This window comes from Gobius niger (assembly GCF_951799975.1).
Source record: "Gobius niger genome assembly, chromosome: 3".
Classification (NCBI taxonomy): Eukaryota; Metazoa; Chordata; class Actinopteri; order Gobiiformes; family Gobiidae; genus Gobius; species Gobius niger.
The window spans coordinates 3,248,833-3,264,281 of NC_136854.1; the positions used below are offsets into that span (position 1 = coordinate 3,248,833).

At 45.9% G+C, this 15,449-nt stretch overlaps 1 pseudogene across 1 annotated transcript in view; it reads left to right on the forward strand.

Annotated features, from left to right (window-relative positions):
* The window catches only part of LOC306960433, a 33,207-nt pseudogene extending 25,369 nt beyond the window's left edge, over window positions 1–7,838 (forward strand). The window contains exons 10-11 of the transcript in view: window positions 6,724–6,830; window positions 7,332–7,838. The product of the transcript in view is annotated as an uncharacterized misc_RNA (transcript). The remainder of the gene's footprint in view (window positions 1–6,723; window positions 6,831–7,331) is intronic.
* The last annotated feature ends 7,611 nt before the right edge of the window (window positions 7,839–15,449 follow it).

Genomic DNA, 15,449 nt, shown 5'->3' on the forward strand with positions numbered 1-15,449 from the left:
AATGTCCCAACAAGGCTGTGATGTCAGTAAGGAGGAGGCGGAGTCATGTTTTGGGCCAGAGTCATGGTGAGAGAGCTGGTCGGCCCCTTTAGGGCCCTTTTAGGCTCCCTGAAGGTGTGAAAATGACCTTTGAAAAATATGTGGAGTTTCTGACTGACCACTGTCTTCTATGCTACAAAAAGAAGAGCCGTGTTTTCCCGAACAAAATCCTCTTCATCATGACAACGCACCATGTCCTGCTGTAAAGAATACCTCTGCATCACTGGCTGCTATGGGCATAAAAGGAGAGAAACTCATGATGTGGACCCCCTCCTCCCCTGACCTCAGCCCTATTGAGAATCTTTGGAGCCTCAACAAAAAAAAACTTCTTTGAGGGTGGGAGGCAGTTTTCATCCAAACAGCAGCTCTGGGAGGCTATTTTAACATCCTGCAAAGAAATCCAAGCAGAAACTCTCCAAAAACTCACAAGTTTAATGGATTTAAGAATTTTGAAGCTGCTCTAAGAAGCTCCTATGGTAAAATATATTGTTATATATATAATTATATTTTTTTGATTGAAATAGTTTTTGATTTCAGTAAATATGACCTCCTAATGCTACAAATTCAACAAATGACCATTTTCAGTTAATTACACGCTTTAAAATGTATTGAAACGATGAGTTGCATAATCATTTGGAACAGTAGATTTTGAGGTTTTTACTATATTTATTTTTGAAAAAAATACTGTTATCACTAGGAAATTTTTTCCACCACATTTAAATGATCCTCTACCAGTTAAAGACCTGAAAATTATGCTGACTCTCACTTGAGTTGACAATTTAGACTAACTGTATAACAGACAAGCCACTCTCAATTTTCTTCATTCACAAATACCCAAAGTTAAGAGTTTCTGGGCCAGAACTTGTGGTGACGCACGGAGGGGCACAGGCTCTTGGCAAATTATTTTCCGATTTGTGGAGCACTATTCGCCTCCACCACTTGTGAGGAGGCGTCACAAGAGGAGGAGAATGCACAGACGGCAGCATCACTGACATTCATGTCCTCGTTTACATCGCGCTGCTTTGTGTTCTTTCTAAAGCCTTAGACTCTCACAGGTCAAACTAAAAAACTTTATTTACCTCATCGTGAGCTAAACGATGTTCAAGTCTCGAGAGAAAAAGAGCTACAGCGTCCGCTGTGACGCGGATCGGCCCACGCTTGGCGTGAATGCGAATAACAAAACAAATGCACATGTTCAACCCACACTCCCACACAACCCCCCTCCTGTGGAGTCGATCTGGTTGGAGGAAAATTAGTGTCTCCATCCACTTAAATGGGCTAAGTCTGGATTGCCAAGATCACAAAGTGCGCTACTATTTGAGCGCAAAATGTCACGCTATCGTCTGCATTTTGAGACACAAGATCGGGCCCTCTGTCTGTCTGTCAATCACGGTGGGAGAGTAGACGAGTTAAGTTACAACATGTCCACCATCTCTTGCATTTGTGGTGCCCTTATTACATTGTGCTTCATTAACTGTAAATGCATAATACCAAGTAAAGAGGCCATCATATTTCTGACTCCTGGCTGATGTTAAGTTTCTCCAGCTTTCCAAAGGTTGGCAAATTATTTTTTCTCAAAATGCATCAGATTGATGCTTTAAAATATGGAATTTTAAACATTTTCTTCCTCACAAAGGGAGGAACTGGGGCGGGCCAGTTTTCATTGATGTGGTCATTTATAATAAATTGCACATTAAAATGTCCTTGAAAATCCTGGAAAAAATATTTAAAGTAGAGTGGTAGCCCTGATGGAGAAAAGAAACAAGTGAGGTCTTTAAAAATTCTTCAATCAGCAATTTATAGGAACGATATAAAAATGTCCATCCATCCATCCATTTTCTTCCTCTTTATCCGGGACCGGGGCGCGGGGGCAGCAGTCTCACCAGAGACGCCCAGACTTCCCGATCCACGCACACCTCCTCCAGCTGTTCTGGGGGGACCCCGAGGCGACACCAGGGCTGCTTGGAGACATAGCCCCCCACCGTGTCATGGGTCTTCCACGAGGCCTTGTCCCACTAGGACATGCCTGAAACACCTCCTAAGGGAGGTGACCAGGAGGCATCCGGAACAGATGCCCGAGCCACCTCAGCTGGCTCCTTTCGACATGAAGGAGCAGTGATTCTACTCCGAGCTCCTCCCTGGTAACTGAGCTTCTCACCCCCAGCCACCCTGTGAAGGAAACTCATTTCGGCCGCTTGTATTCGCGATTTTCACCTTTTGGTCATTACCCAAATCTCATGACCATAGGTGAGGGTGGGAACGTAGATCGATCGGTAAATCGAGAGCTTTGCCCCGACTCAGCTCCCTCTTCACCACGACAGACCGATACAGCGACCGCATCACTGCTGACGCCGCACCGATCCGTCTGTCGATCTCACGCTCCATCCGTCCCTCACTCGTGAACAAGACCCCGAGATACTTGAACTCCTCCACTTGAGGCAAGAACTCCCCACCGACCTGTAGAGGGGAAGCCACCTTTTTCCGGTGGAGAACTATGGCCTCGAATTTGGAAGTGCTGATCCTCATCCCGGCCACTTCACACCCGGCTGCAAACCGCCCCAGAGCAGGTGAAGGTCTGATGAAGCCAACAGAACAACATCACCTAGAAATTTTGTCCATAAAAGTAATGAACAGAACTGGTGACAGTGTCCGAGACACGCGGCCGGAAATCAGGTGACACAGCTACAAAGTCGATCATCGACCTCCTGCCTAGGGTGTCCTGGTGCCACGTGCACTTATGGACACCCTTGTGCTCGAACATGGTGTTCGTTATGGACAAACCGCGACTAGCACAGAAGTCCAATAACAGAACACCACTCGGGTTCAGATCGGGGAGGCCGTTCTTCTCAATCACTCCCTCCCAGGTCTCACTGTCGTTACCCACATGGGCGTTGAAGTCCACCAGTAGAACAATGGAGTCCCCAGTCGGAGCACCATCTAGTACCCCTCCCAGGGACTCCAAAAAGGCCGGGTACTCTGCACCGATGTTGGGCCCGTCCTTGAGAGAGCGCGAGGAGTGGACGCACCAGTCCCATTCATTTTTGACAGAATTAAAATCCGCGGGGAAAAGAAAGAGAAAGGGAAGAGAAGCAAGCCGTAAAATTAAACAGAGGGTTGATCAAACACAGAACAGGCTGCCGCTATGCAGTCAGGCCCGGGGTTTAGAGGGAGGCGGCCGGGAGGACGGAGCATCAGCCCGGGGCTGAGTATGAGAGGTGAGACATCAGAGATCAACTCAAACGCAAAATCCACCGTAATAAAAAGATACTACTAAAGGTGTGTACACACCAAAGGCTTTTCGGGCGTCAAATATGCGCCTAAAGCCCGTAGTTAGACGATTGTGTTTACCTGAAGTCAGACGCTGGTCACACTGACGCTCTGGCTGCACGTCAGCATGTGTTCGTAGCTACAACAGGCATCCTCGAGGCCCAAACACATTCGCTTTTAATCCTGGATGTAAAGATGTAAAGAAACACTGAAGTGTGTCTCTGTAAAAGTCCCAAAGCTGCTTTAGCTCTGGTTCACAATGAAGCTAAACCTCCGTGACTTGTTTTATTTTTATTTATTTTTCTTGGCCGACATAGAATCTGCCCCGGTGGCTCAGCTACAACGTCACTGTGGGGGGAAAGCTCCTGATTGGTCGACGCTCACAAATTTCTCCAAAAAGTTCAACATTTCCGAACTCTAGCGTGGGCTGCGCTGGACACCCTGGAGGCGCGTCAAAAGCTTACCACGCTCGGAAAGCTTCAAAATGCGCCGCACAGGAGGCGCGTGACTCGCTGCGGGATATTTTGACGCTCCCTGTGGCGCGTCCTCCATGTATTTTCAATGTAAACCTGACGCTTTGTCGCGTTTGGTGTGAACGCACCTTTACAGTTTGGTGCTTTGCGGGGAGCTTTTTTTAACACTGAAGCTGCCGTGGCTAAAGTGTGGTCCTGTCTGGGGAGCAAAGCAGCGTCTATGTCCCGCTGTCGCTGCTTTGTTATTAAGGCTCTTCATGAGGAAGCAGCGCCACATAATCCGGAATTAATAAATCCACTTCCAAACATGTTCGTTGTAACTTCCACGATTCAGCTCGTCTGATACAATCTTTGTCCATCCAACGGTTGTGTTACCCAGTATGTAAATACACACAGACAAAGCCACGCCCCTACTGCATGCTCCCAAATCCCCCTAAACACGCCGGTTTGAACCTAAAAGTTTACACTTTTAAATATACCAATACTGCATCTTAAACATCGAGAGGCTTCTTCGTCACTTCAGAATCAGATTCAGAATAGTTTTTAATGCCATTGTTTGTAAACAGGTTCAAAAACTAGGATTTTTTTCTTTGTGAGACGTGCCACATTAAACATAAAAACATCGAACACAGAGTTTAGATTATAATAAGCTATAAACTTAAAACTATAAGGCTTTAGGGGCATGCATAAGATATTAAAATAAATAAGATAAAATAAGAGGTAAATACGACAACAATTGATATAGAACAACCGGATTGTATTTACATATGGTGCATAAAGTAATAAAGTGATACAGTGATAAGTGGTGCAGTGGATCACTGCACCACATACCACATAGTGCAATAGAGCAGATTACAGTCTGTACTGAGTTATTAAGTCTCTTTATCGTTCATGAGTCTGATGGCTGTGGGGACAAAACTGTTCAAGTGGCGGGATCTATGGGTCTTGATAGACCATAGCCTCCTGCCTGAGGGGAGAGGGTGAACAGTCCGTGTCCAGGGTGAGAAGGGTGAGCAGTGATCTGACCCACATGCCTGTCCTGGAGGTGAACAGGACTTGGAGAGATGGAGCTACAGCCAATCACCTTCTCAGCAGCAGCACAATGCACTGCAGTCAGTACTTGTCCCGGTCTGTAGCGCCGGGGAACCACACAGTGATGGAGGAGGTGAGGATGGACTCGATGATGACCGTGTAGAACTGCAGCAGCATCTTGGTCGGCAGCTTAAGCTTCCTCAGCTGCCGCAGGAAGAACATCCTCTGCTGGGCCTTCTTGATGAGGGAGCTGATGTTGGCTCCCATTTGAGGTCCTGGGTGATGGTGAAGGAGTCCACGATGGAGATGGGGGTGGGAGAGTCTGTCAGGGTGAGGGGGGACGGTAGGGCTGTGTCTTTCCTGAAGTCCACGATCATCTCCACTGTCTTCTGGGCGTTCAGCTCCAGGTTGTTGTGGCTGCACCAGGACGCCAGCCGGTCCACCTCTCTCCTGTAGGCGGACACATCACCGTCCGAGATGAACCCGATGAGGTTGGTGTCATCCCCAAACTTGATCAGTTTAACGGACTGGTGACTGGAGGTGCAGCAGTTTGTGTACAGGGAGAAGAGCCAGGGGGAAAGTACACAGCCCTGAGGACTCCCAGTGTTTGTAGTCCGAGTGTCCGAGACGATCTCCCCCAGCCACACGTGCTGTCTCCGGTCCGTCAGGAAGTCAGTGATCCACCTGCAGAGGGAGTCGGGCTAAGCTTGTAGAGCTTGTCTCGTAGCAGTCCAGGGAGGATGGTGTTGAAGGCAGAGCTGAAGTCCACAAACAGGATCTTGGCGTAGGTTCCTGGGGAGTCCAGATGCTCCAGGATGAAGTGGAGGGCCAGATTGACTGCGTCGTCCACAGACCTGTTGTCTCTGTAGGCGAACTGCAGCGGGTCCAGGAGGGGGGAAGGTGATGTCTTTGAGGTGTGGCAGGACCAAGCGCTAAAAAGAGAGCATTTGACAGCTCAGTTGGGGTGCCACAAGGCTCCATTTTGGGCCCTTTCTTGTTCAGTGTATGATCTTCCAACTATTTGTCCTGTTCTTGTACAAATGTATGCCGATGACGCTGTGATATACGTCCATACAAAATCAAGTTAGAAAGCAGCAGCTGAGCTCCAGGGAGCATTACAGCCACTCCTAAGCCTGTACAAACAGGCACTCAAAATATCAGATAAAAAACCTTTTCTGCACCACTACTGTAACATTGTGAAGAAATACAAATTATTAATGTTTGAAAATTTCACTTTGTTTTTGAATGTCAGTTTAGTGTTTACAATTCTTCATGATTTGGCCCCACAACCCCTGAGAATGTTTGTGAAATCTTGTGACGAGGCAGGACGTACAGCAACGTGAGCTTCAGCCAGAGAAGACGGTTCTGTGAACTTTAGATCCTCCACTTTTGGACAGAATTGTTTCTCTGTGAAAGCAGCAGGATGTGGAACCTGTTGCCATTAACTGTTCGAGAGAGCAGCACCTTACAACAGTTCAAACTTAACCTGAAGAAGTGGTTGAAAGACGGTCAGATTTGTGATCATTAGCACAGGGGTGTTTGTAAAAATATAAGAAGGTACAAGTTTAAAAAAAAAAATGTGATTGGAATTGCAAGTGTAAATACTGTAAATATTGCATCTGAATGATTGTTGATATGATCCTTTTGCCGGTGCTTTTTATGTATTTTATGTCGTGAATGAACTCTAAAGTCAGATGCTTATTGCGAACTGAATAAGGCTGCTGTCACTTTGCCTCTGCCCAGGGACGACAGATGAAAATTATCTCTGGTCTGTGAAACACATTTGTTGTGCAATGTCCCTGTCAAATAAATAAATAAATGAAAAAATAAATAAAAGACTTCATGACTACAGATGTCAGCGCCACCGGCCTGTAGTCATTAAGTCCTGTGATCTGTGGTTTCTTGGGAACAGGGACGATGGTGGACGATTTAAAGCAGGACAGCACATGGCATGACTCTAGGGAGGTGTTGAAAATGTCTGTGAAGACGGGAGCCAGCTGTTCCATGCAGTGTCTCAGGGTGGGGGGGAGACACCATTCGGCCCGGGGGGCTTCCGCGGGTTAAGTCTTAGGAATTGCCGCTGCACATCCTACTTGCGGATGGAGAGGGCAGAGGCGGAGGGAGGGTCCATGGCGGCCTTTGATAAAGTGCTGGGGTCGTTGGCGGTGGGGGTGATGATGGGGGGAGCAGGGGCGGCTGGGGTGTCTACAGAGGTGTGAGGAGCTGATGGGCGCTCGTGGCGGCAGGAATGTGTATTCAGACCCTGTGCGAGGGACAGGTCATTCAGAGCCCGGGGGGCCTTGGGCTTGTAACTGAACAATTCTATTGTGTTTTTCTCGAAACTTGGGCTGCCGACTTGTCCCTGGTTCTCGTGACGGGGCACATATTTGTTATTGTGTATATTTTAATCTTTCAGTCCATTTCAAGTCAATATAAATGTCGTTCTCCTCTAAAGAGTGAACAGGGACTAACTGCTGCTGTGTTTTCTCTCCGTCAGATTTCACTGAACTCTCTCTGGATCCAAACACAGCTCAGAGGAAAGTCAAACTGTCTGACAACAACAAGAAGGCCACATATGTGAGTGAAGATCAGCCGTATCCAAATCATCAGGACAGATTTGATGGATGGCTTCAGCTTCTGTGTGACTTTGGTCTGACTGGGCGCTGTTACTGGGAGGTCCATTGGAGTGGATGGGTTCATATATCAGTGTCTTACAGAGGAATCAAGAGGAAAGGATTCGGTTATGACAGTAGATTTGGACACAATGATCAGTCCTGGAGTCTGTCCTGCTCTGAAGATGGTTTTTCTGTTTTGCATAATGACAAACACACCCCCGTCCTTCAGCCCCACTCCTCCTCTGGGACAGTAGGGGTGTACGTGGACTGTGCTGCTGGCTCTCTGTCCTTCTACACAGTCTCCTCTGAGGAACTGATCCACCTCCACACCTTTTACACCACCTTCACTCAGACCCTGATCCCTGGGTTTACGCTCTGGTCTGAAGGCTCCTCAGTGTCTTTATCAGACTGAGGATCAGAGTCTCAATTATACAGATGAGTTTCAGTCACATGACCTTTTCCTGACATTCCTTTCCCAGTTCATTGATTAAAAAAGTAAATCATTAGAGATGTTGGAAAATCTCCTTCAGATAAATGAATAAAATAACTAAACCATATGAAGGGAAACTCTCGGTCACGTCTTTGTCTTTTTCTAAATCCTTTTGTTCCAGAATCCTGAGTTCAACATCTGTCATTAAAACCACTCAATAAATGAATGAATAACATTGATTTAAATATGTGACCAATGCAAAGTGGATTTATTATTTGCACATGTTCTTTTTAAAGCAGATGGAGAAATGTGAAAGTAAATAATAAACTTGTCACTTCAGTTACTGTGTCGTTAATTTGTAAGTTACAAATTCCCTAATAGTGTGGAGGGTCTCGTAGTCCCAGCCTCCGTTATGTCCAACTTCTACAGAGGGACTATAGAGAGCATCCTGACCAGCTCCATCACTGTGTGGTTCTTCTACAGAGGGACTATAGAGAGCATCCTGACCAGCTCCATCACTGTGTGGTTCTTCTACAGAGGGACTATAGAGAGCATCCTGACCAGCTCCATCACTGTGAGGTTCTTCTACAGAGGGACTATAGAGGGCATCCTGACCAGCTCCATCACTGTGTGGTTCTTCTACAGAGGGACTATAGAGAGCATCCTGACCAGCTCCATCACTGTGTGGTTCTTCTACAGAGGGACTATAGAGAGCATCCTGACCAGCTCCATCACTGTGTGGTTCTTCTACAGAGGGACTATAGAGAGCATCCTGACCAGCTCCATCACTGTGAGGTTCTTCTACAGAGGGACTATAGAGAGCATCCTGACCAGCTCCATCACTGTGTGGTTCTTCTACAGAGGGACTATAGAGAGCACCCTGACAAGCTCCATCACACTGCCTCCTGCTGAAGGAGCTTCCAGTGCATCGCTAGAGCAGCAGAGAAGATCTGTGGAGCTCCTCTCCCCTCTATTAAGGAGATATACTCGACCCGTCTCACACGCAAAAGCCATCAAATACACCAGGGACTCTTCGCACCATCACACAGTCTCTTCAAGGTAACGCCTTCAGGAAGGAGACTGCGGAATCTACGGGTCAGTTCCTGTCGACTGAGAAACAGTTTCGTCCACAGGGCCATCGGGAAGCTGAACTCCCTGCCCTCCCTCATCCCAAAGCAAAAAGTCTCTGTCAATTTCTATCCTGGAGAAGATAGATCGGCTGATATTGTAAAATCCACAAAAATCGGCCTCATATATGGTTGATTTCAATTTTTTCGGGTTACTAATGTATTAATGTATGTTTGTGTTTTTTAATATTGTGTCTCATCTTGGGCCCCATATATATAAGCAAACTGTTGCTTCAACGGTGTCCCATTTATGAATATGCATTATTCCATTAATGAATGTGTAAATGTTTTTACTGTATATTCATAATAAAAAACAATTATCCCCCCCCAAAAAATGTATATATATATATATATATATATATATATATATATATATATATATATATATATATACATATATATATATATATAGTTGAAAATACGAAATTAACATGTTCATTTAGTATGTTTTTATATACAGTATATATTGTATATACACTGCTCACAAAAACTTAGGGCACACTCAAAAAACACATCCTAAATGTCAATCAATTGGATTTTTCGGATGAAAATCTTTATTCATAGTGTAGGGCAATGTGTTGAGAACAAAATAACATAAGAATGATAAATGGAAATCAAATTCTCAGCCCCTGGAGGTCTGGATCCAAAATTATAGTCAAAATCAAAGTGACAAATCAGGTCACTGGTTGATCCAAATTCTGTAGAAATTCCTCAAAACGAGTCTGTATCATCCTCAGTAGTGTGTGTGGCCTCCACGTGCCTGAATGCACTCCCTACAACGCCTGGGCATGCTCCTGATGAGACCACGGATGTCCTCCTGAGGGATCTCCTCCCAGACCTGGATTAGAGCTGCTAAGCTCAGCTCCTGGACAGTCTGTGGTGCGACGTGACGTTGATGGATGGACCGAGACATGATGTCCCAGATGTGCTCTATTGGATTTAAGTCTGGGGAACGGGCAGGCCGGTCCATAACATCAATACCTTCATCATGCAGGACCTGCTGACACACTCTTGCCACATGTGGCCTGGCATTATCAGGCATCAGAAGGAACCCAGGGCCCACAGCACCAGCATATGGTCTTACAATAGGTCTGAGGATCTCATCCCGGTCCCCAATGCCAGTCAGGGAACCTCTGGCTCGCACATGGAGGGCTGTGCGGCCCTCCAATGAAATGCCTCCCCAGACCATCACTGACCCACCACCAAACCGGTCATGCTGGATGATGTTGCAGCAGCAGAACGTTCTCCAGGGCGTCTCCAGACTCTGTCACGTCTGTCACATGTGCTCAGGGTGAACCTGCTCTCATCCGTGAAGAGCACAGGGCACCATTGGCCAATCTGCCAATCGCTGTGTCCTCGGGCAAATGCCAATCGAGCTGCACGGTGTTGGGCAGTAAGCACCGGCCCAACTTGTGGACGTCGGGCCCTCATACCACCCTCATGGAGTCGGTTTCTGACCGTTTGAGGAGCAACATGCACATTTGTGGCCCTCTGGAGGTCATTTTGTAGGGCTCGGGCAGTGCTTCTCCTGTTTCTTCATGCACAAATGAGCAGATAGCGGTCCTGCTGCTGGGTTGTTGACCTCGGTCGGCCCCCCCCAGGTCTCCTGGTGTACTGGCCTGTCTCCTGGTATCTCCTCCATGCTCTGGACACTGCGCTGGGAGACACAGCAAACCTTCTTGCCACAGCGCGAATGGACGTGCCATTTTGGATGAGCATCACTCCCTGAGCGACTTCTGTGGGTTGTAGATGCCTCCTCATGATACCTCTAGTGGTGAGAACACTGGACAAATGCAAAAGTGTTCCAAAAATACGGTACAAAGGATGAAGACAGGGAAATCGTCTGTGGTCACCACCTGCAAAGCCATTCCTCTTTTGGAGTGATCTTGCTAATTGCCTCTCATTTCCACCTGTTGTCTGTTTAATTTCCACAACACCAAGTGAAATTGATTCACAATAAGCCTTCCTAACTGGACAGTCTGATATCCCAGAAATTTGACTGACTTGGAGTTACATTGTGTTTTTTGAGTGTGCCCTAAGTTTTTGTGAGCAGTGTATATACTACACATACATATGCATATACCTAAAATATGTTTTTTCTCCCCTTGCCGTTCCCCCGAGGAGTTAAACGCACGCAGGTGAAAGTAACAGCTCAGCTGGTTGAAAGCCCCGAGTACACGAGCACTGTTCCAATACGTTTAACTTATGCGTTCTCCCGTTCTCCCTAAGTCCATACTTCTCGTGTGCTCAGCAAGTACATACTTGCCGAGCACACGAGAACGTACTTGTATTCTTGAGTATTGAGAAACTGACAATAATTTTGAGAGACCCATATAGTACGAAGAACACACAGAGAGGCTGAAAGAAAACACCCTATCTGAACTTCCTGTGATTGTGCAGTCCAGAAAAAGCTGAATTTGCAGTCAAAAACGTCCAAAGTAAAACTTATTTTGGTGACAGAGGGTTAGTGTAAGTCCATGCGAGTCTAAAACTGTGGCTTTTGTGAATAAAGGGGAAAATTTTGAAAATTGATGAATATCAGGAGAAACTCTGACAGAGTCCAACATGCTGCCAGGCAAAGAACTCTATTTTGGCTATTTTCACGGAGGATGGGCGGGCCACTTACAAGCCACTTAAAAGCCAATTTAAAGGCATTTTTGGCGACAGTGGCTGCGTGTGCACACCATTAGGTCCAACTGGGGAATGTGCACGCGCGTCTGATGAGGTCCGTTCCAATCCGACAAAGTCTGTGAAAGATATGAGGCTTTGAAATTTGCTGAAAATGTCTTCTCAGTTGCGGCATTGTCATGATCACACCCAATAGTTTAAAAAAAAAATGTAATTGATGATTTTGAAAGTCACATGGGTTTGGGACATGTTGGCCAAAATTGGAGGCTTTCGGGGATCAGGGGCCAGAAGTTCAAGAGGTACGATTTTGAAGGTTTGAGGTTCGGGCCAAGATGGCCGATTTCCTGTGGCATTTAGGGCGGGTTCACAACATTTTTTTTACATGTCCTCACGTGGTCTATGTCCCTGGCCAATGTCACTTTTGTACGATGATTTTTTTGCGACCGGTCCTCCATTGACTCAATGTAAACTGCCTGTTTGAGGGGGCGCCACAGAGCCAACTTTCATTATTTTCTCTCGCGAACCCCACCCAAAATTAGAGATTGCGGAGCACTAAGTTTTGACCACTGTTACTTGCGAATCGGTTCACGTTTGCTACGTGAATTCTTGCGTTTTCGTCCCCCATAAACGATATTAATTAGTCCCTCGCGGGACACTGCATGTCCGTTGCTCGGGCCTAATAAATGTCGTTCTCCTCTAAATGATCTTGATTTCAATTTTTCCGGGTATCTGAGAGGTTTTCCTGCTGATTGAACCGTCTCCATGGTTACGCATACGTTCCATCCACAAAACCTGAAACCCTAAACACCATTGATCCTGGTCAAAAAGACCACTGATGGAAAGTAAAGGCATCATGCTGACCACCCATAGGCTACAGCCGCCGGGTCATTTAAGGGTTATATGTGCACTAGTGTCAGTTTGGTTGGACTAAGGGTTGGGGTCGTTACACCCTGATGCAACATGACTGCACCCTCTGTTAATTTGCTTTGGATCTGGGCCTGATCTAAAGTCCTGTGCACCTGTGAGCCAAACCAACAAACGCATCATTAATGTGTAACTATGTGAGTGATCCAGTCTGTATGTCAGACCTCCACGCTGTGCTCCGAGAGATGAGCGCGAAACTGGCCAAGAACAGACTGATGATCCAGCAGCTGCAGACGCTCAACCAAGGTGAGAATGAAGCTTTTGCTCCATCTTTGTTCTGTTCTAACTGGACTGCTCTCTCTGTCAGAACAAAACGCTAAACTGGCTAAATATGAAGTCAGGATCGAGGAGCTGCAGACGAGGATGGAGCAGATGCAAACACTTGACCAAGGTGAGATTAAAGACGACACTTCTCTCTGATACAGCAAAGTGTGTTTGAGACAATTTGTTGCTTTGTTCTTGACTGATTTAAGACTCATTGTTTTGCTTCAGCTCAAGCCTCTGGACTAAAGAGCTTAAATACTCGGACCAACGAGACTGAAAACCAAGTGGAGTTTCTGAGGAGAGACAGAGCAGGTGAGGCTTTTACTGATGCTTTGGAACCAGAGGAAGAACATTAAAAACTACAGGAATGTTGTTTTCACAAAAGCATCGAGTTCAATCTGTGATGTCGTTGTTAAACGTCTCATTCCAGTGGGACAAGTGGCTTTCTCTGCCTCTTTGTCGGAATCAGGCGAGCAAACGCTTGGACCAATCAATGCTCACACCACTTTGGTGTTCAAACGTGTGGTCTCCAACATTGGAAAGGCCTACAGCCCAGACACAGGTGAAGGAACTGAAATAATGTTACAGTGAAGTGTTCAGCAGCAGCACTACACTACAGTCAGGCACATAAATATTGGGACATCGATGCAATTCTCATCTTTTTGGCTCCATAATCCACCACAAAAGATTTGAAACAACTAAGATGTCCTTAAAGTGCAGGAAGTTCAGCTTTAATTTGATTCTATTTAAATCAGGTGAACGGTGCAGGAATTAGGAAGTGTTTTTATGTGAGCCTCCCACTTTTCAAGGGACCAAAAGTAATGGGACAAAGCAACAATTATGAATCAAACTTTTTATTTTTCATATCTGGTTGCAAATCCTTTTCAGTCAATGACAGCCTGAAGTCCAGAAGGCACAGACGTCACAGACTCTGGGTTTTATCCCTGGTGATGTTCTGCCAGGCCTCGACTGTAAATGTCTTCAGTTCCTGCTTGTTCTTGGGACATTTTCCCTTCAGTTATGAAATGCTGCTAAGTTGGATTCATGTCAGGTGATTGACTTGGCCATTGAACAACATTCCACTTCTTTGCCTTAAAAAGCTTTGGCTTTGGCTGTAGTTTTGGGTCATTGTCAGGGGCGGGCTGGCCATATGTCCATTCTGGAAGAGCACAGAAGGGCCACTGGCTCTAGGGCCACCGGTCTGGCCTCTCACTTTTCTCCTTAACCTCTCACACCCTGCCGTAATCGAGCTTTACCCAAATCTAAAAGCTTAAGAGAAAACCATCCAAAAACGAGGATGAAAACGGAACAAAAATGTGTCGTAAAAGCAACAAAAAAGTGACAAAAACACAACAAAATGTGACGAAAACGTGACGACAAAGCGATGAAAAAACAACAAAAACATGAAGAAGAAAAAAAAGAAGAAAAACAAGAGACAAAAACAAACCAAACAACAAAAACGCAACGAAAAAGTGACAAAAAAGTGATGAAAACATGACAAAAATGCGGCGACACAAAGTTACCATCACTTTTCTAGATTTTAGCCACAAATGAGGCGTTACAGTGTTGCTCTCCAGTCAAGAAACTTTTAGATTTGGGTAAAGCCGAACAGGAGAAAATGCTCTCTGTTAATACGTGAGGTAAAAGGTTAACATGTCTTTGTGGAAGTGTCGCATTTACGCTAATCTGGGCCAGGCTGGTCAGAGTCCAGGGCTGTTTTTCAGTCCCAGTCCGGCCCTGGTCATTGTCTATCTGCACTGTGAAGCATTTGGCTGAATATGAGCTCATAATATTGGCCCAAACACTTCAGAATTCACCCTGCTGCTTTTGTCGACAGTCACATCAGTAAATACATGCCATGATGCTGCACCACCATGTTCCACTGAGGAGGTGGATGTTGCAACAATATCCAGAATGCAAATCTCACTGAAATGAACTGTGGACGTCTCATCTGCTCCTCATCAATGTGATAATGAGGGAACAGCTGAGCAGCCACTTTGTCCCAATACTTTTAGTCACACACAAACCTACAATTCCTACACAGTTCATCTGAGTTGGATGTAAATTAAAGCTGAAAGTCTGCAGTTCAGGCACATCTTTGCTGTTTTAAATCTACTGTGGTGGTTTATAGAGCCAAAGACATAAGAATTGAGTGGATGTCCTGACTGTATCTCTCCTACAGGGTCATTCATCGCCCCGGTGAGAGGAGCTACCACTTTGAGTTCTACATCATGGCTCATGGAGGTTCACACCATTCAGCGGCCGTGTTAGTGAAGAACGGAGAACATGTTTTTATCGCAGGTGAACGACAGTCAGACGGATACGGCACCACGTCCAATGGAGTCACTCTGCTCCTGGAGGCCGGAGACGTGGTGTTTCTGCGTCTGTGGCAGAACCATGTAATCTCTGATACTCAAAATCACCACAGCACGTTCAGTGGTCGCCTGCTGTTCCCCATGTGAGGCTCTGGTATCGCTGTTTTTAACCACTCAGGATGTGGCGTTCATGACCAGCTCTTTAGAACGGCTCTTTAACATCACAGACCTGGATCAGTGTGTTATAAAAATGAACTGTGCATATTTAAGAAACAAATAACGATGTGAGCAACAATATATGTTATGAAATAGTGATGATAAAAGGTTTGAATAAA